Source organism: Nelumbo lutea, chromosome 7 (genome assembly GCF_056320005.1).
Source record: "Nelumbo lutea isolate HS-2025 chromosome 7, American lotus-T2T, whole genome shotgun sequence".
Lineage (NCBI taxonomy): Eukaryota > Viridiplantae > Streptophyta > Magnoliopsida > Proteales > Nelumbonaceae > Nelumbo > Nelumbo lutea.
Window position 1 is genome coordinate 16,057,139 of NC_142690.1, and position 4,377 is coordinate 16,061,515.

A 4,377-nucleotide genomic window follows, 5' to 3' on the forward strand; every position below is an offset into this window, starting at 1 on the left:
AATGCTTGTCCACTTCAATGTGTTTTGTTCTATCATGCAGGACTGGATTAGTAGCAATATTGATGGCAGCTTTATTGTCACAGTAGAGTGACATAGGATTGCTCACTGCGAAACCCAGTTCACCTAATAGATTTCTTATCCACATGATTTCCGCAACCCCATGAGCCATCGCTCTATACTCTGCTTCAGCACTGGATCAAGCCACCACACTTTGTTTTTTACTTCTCCATGTGACCAGGCTTCCTCCTACAAAGGCACAATACCCACTGGTAGACTTTCGGTCATTGGCTGCTCCTGCCCAATCTGCATCAGTATATACTTCCACCTTTAAGTGATTGTGTTTCTGGAACAACAAACCAACTGTAGGAAACTTCTTGAGATATCTCAAGATCCTCTCTGCAGCCTCAAAGTGAGTTGTCCTAGGGCTATGCATGAATTGACTAAGGACATCCACTACATAGGCAATATCAGGCCTGGTCATAGACAAATACAAAAGTCTCCCCACGAGTCTCTGGAACTTCTTTACATCTTTCAAAAATTCTCCCTGACTGTCTCCCAGATGATGATTAGGTTCAATTGGTGAATCAAATGGTTTTACCCCCAACTTGCATGTATCTTCTAGTAGATCTAGTACATATTTCCGTTGGGAAATAAAGATGCCCTTGTGAGAGAGGGCAACTTTAATTCCAAGGAAGTAACGTAAGGGGCCTAGATCCTTCACCTCAAATTGAGTGGCTAAGAATTTTTTTAATCTCCGGATTTCAGCCTCCCAATCTCCTGTGATCATTATGTCATCCACATACACAATAAGAGTTGCAATTTTACCTTCACCTCTTTTCACAAATAGAGTATGATCTGACTGACATTGTTTGAACCCCATCTGTTGAACTGCTAAATGGAACTTATTGAACCAAGCTCGAGGTGATTGTTTCAACCCATATAGAGATTTTTTTAACCTGCACACCTTTTGTTCACTGCCTTTGGCATAGAACCCTGGGGGTTGGGTCATGTACACTTCCTCTTCCAAGTCACCATTCAAGAAAGCATTTTTGATGTCCAATTGGTGAAGTTCCTAGTCAAGATTTGCTGCCAAGGAAAGAAGAATCCTAATAGAGTTCATCTTGGCTACTGGAGCAAAAGTCTCTACATAGTCCACTCCATATACCTATGTAAAGCCTCTTGCTACCAGTCTAGCCTTGTACCTTTCAGCAATTCCATCAGCCTTGTGTTTCACTGTGAACACCCACTTGCACCCCACTGGTTCCTTTCCTTCAGGAAGGTCTACCAACTCCCAAGTGCCATTTTTGTGTAAAGCATCAATTTCTTCCTGCATTGCATCTGTCCATTCAGGTTTAGACAAAGCTTCTACCACAGTTTTAGGAATGGGGACACTGTCCATAGAAGAGAGGAAGGCACGGTATGAAGGCGAAACATGCTCATAGGACACAAAATTAGAGATAGGATGATTAGTGGTACAAGACCTAACACCCTTTCTCTTAGCAATAGGAATATTAAGATCATTGGTGACAGGTGAATCAACATTTAGAGGAACAGACATATAAATAGGAGCAAGTGTACCTGGCTGATGAGACGGATCTGCGTCGGGTGAATCCGATGATGTTGGTTACATAGTGTCAGGTTCCACGGCTTTTGAACTCTGTTGGCTCTTTGCCAATGCCACTTTGTCCGGGTTATTATACTTCCGCGACCTGTTTTGCAGCGAACTGGTTTTTTGCCGAGCTGATAATATGCTCCTTTGCTTGTTTACGTCGAAGTTCCTCTTGGCTTGCATCGTGGCACATAGGACCTGATTTCGTCCACTTCGCTTGGTGGTTTATAGGTAGTATCGCCTCAAGTTCACGATGTTCCACACTCGAGGTACTTGTTTGCCTTCCAAGGTTTCGAGTTCGTATGCCCCCCCGAGCGCTCTTTTTACTTTATAGGGCCCTTCCCAGTTTGGTCCAAGTTTGCCCACGCCGGGTTCGGGCACCATAATCTTACAAAAGACCAGGTCGCCGACTCGGAAGTTTCGTTGCTTTACTCTGCTATTGTAGTAGCGAGCTACCAGCTGCTGGTATGCCGCTGTTCGGATGTGCGCGAGGTCTCTTACCTCGTCCAATAGGTCAAGGTTGGTACGTAACTCATCTCCATTCATCCGATCGTCGTATGTTTCTAATCGCAATGTTGGTACTTTGATTTCCGCCGGGATCACTGCTTCAGTGCCGTAAGTGAGGTTGAAGGGGGTTTCTCCCATGGTGGTTTTTTCGATGGTTCGGTGAGCCCATAAGACACTTGGTAGCTCTTCGGCCCACAATCCCTTAGCTCGATCCAGACGTGCTTTCAGTCCGTGCAGGATGGCTCTGTTCATTACTTCCGTCTGACCGTTTGCCTGCGGGTGCGCGACTGACGTGAAGTTTTGCCGAATCCCCATGTTCTGGCACCACTCTTGGAACTTGATATCCTCGAACTGCTTGCCGTTGTCGAAGATTAGTACCCGAGGTAACCCAAAGTGACATACTATGTTCTTCCAAAAGAAGTTTTGTATGTTTCGAGCCGTAACAGTTGCCAGAGGTTCGGCTTCTATCCACTTCGTAAAGTAATCTACTGCAACAACTAGGAACTTTCTTCCACCTGTTGCTGGTGGGAATGGCCCCAGGAGGTCGATGCCCCATTGTGCGAAGGGCCACGGGCTGGCGAGGTATTTGAGGTCGGAGGTAGGTTAATGGTGGATATTGGCGTGCTTCTGACACTTGTTGCATTTTCTGACGAGCTCGACAGCTTCTGCCTTCATCGTTGGCCAGTAGTATCCTTGTCGAAGTGCTTTTTGGGCGAGTGCTCTGCCCCCCAAGTGTCCGCCGCACAGGCCTTCATGAGTGTCGCGGAGTACGAACTCGGCTTCGGCAGGTCGCAGGCAACGCAAGTAGGGGAGCGTGTAGGACCGTCGGTATAACCGTTCGTCTATTATGACGTATTTGGCTGCCTGGCGCTGCACCCTCTTGGCTGCATTGCATTCTGTAGGGAGGGTTCCATCTATCAAGAAGCTCGCGAGTGGGTCGATCCAGCTCGGCTCTGCCTCCAAGACGGGAGCAACCTCCTCTGTCCCTCCAAGAATACTAGGCCGAGGTAAGTCCTCTATGTAAACAATTCTCATGTTATTGTGACTTGTACTGGCTAACCAGGACAGGGCGTCGGCCTCAGTGTTCTCTGACCTCGGGATTTGCCTGATGAAGTGTGACTGGAAGTTGAGCATGGCTTCTTTTACTTTGGCCAAATATGCGATCATGGAGAGCTCGCGTGCTTCATACTCGCCTGTAACTTGGTTGACCACGAGTTGAGAATCGCTACAGATGACTAAGTGTTTTGCCTTTACCTTTCGCGCTAGCTCCAGCCCGGCTATCAGTGCTTCGTACTCTACCTCGTTGTTGGATGCCGCGAACTCAAAGCGTAGTGCGTATTCTAATTTTGTGCCGCCCGGGTCGCACAAGACTATTCCAGCTCCGCTGCCTTGCCGGTTCGAGGAACCATCCACGTGAAGGATCCAGGGCTCCTCATCCCAGTTTGCGCTTCACCTGACCAGGAGAGATGCCACACTGGCTGCTACTTCACGGGGTTCGGACTCTATGGGCTCGGGAGCTCCGGGTTCGCCCGAACTGGGGACCTCGGGCTCGACCTGTGGGGCTTCGTGGCTGAAAGTGCACTCGGCGATAAAATCTGCCAAAGCTTGGGCCTTAATAGCGGTTCTTGGTTTGTACTGGAGGTCGTACTCGCTGAGTTCGATGGCCCATTTCGTCAGTCGACCGGAAACCTCGGGTTTGAGTAAGACTTGTCTTAGAGGTTTGTCAGTCAGGACGATGACGGTGTGAGCCTGGAAGTATGGGCGAAGTTTCCGAGCTGCTGTCACTAGGGCGTATGCTAGTTTTTCTATCTGCGGGTACCTTGCCTCTGCTCCCTGCAAAATTTTACTAACATAGTAGATGGGTCGCTGGACCCGGTCTGTTTCTTTTATTAGTACCGAACTGACCACCTCGTCGCTTGTCGAGAGGTACAGTTCTAAGACCTCGCCCACCTCGGGCCGGGCTAAGGTCGGCACACTAGCGAGGTAACCTTTTAGCTCATCAAACGCGAGCTGGCAGTCCTGGGTCCACTCGAACCCTTTGCCTTTGACTGCCTTGAAGAAGGGTAGGCAGCGGTCTGCTGATTTGGACATGAAGCGGCTTAGAGCGGCTATGCGACCGTTTAGCCTCTGAACCTCTTTTACTTTCCGAGGTGGTTTCATATCTAGAATGGCTTTTATTTTGTCCAGGTTGGCCTCAATACCGCGCCGATTGACAATGTACCCTAGGAACTTGCCCGAGGTGACGCCGAAGACACATTTGT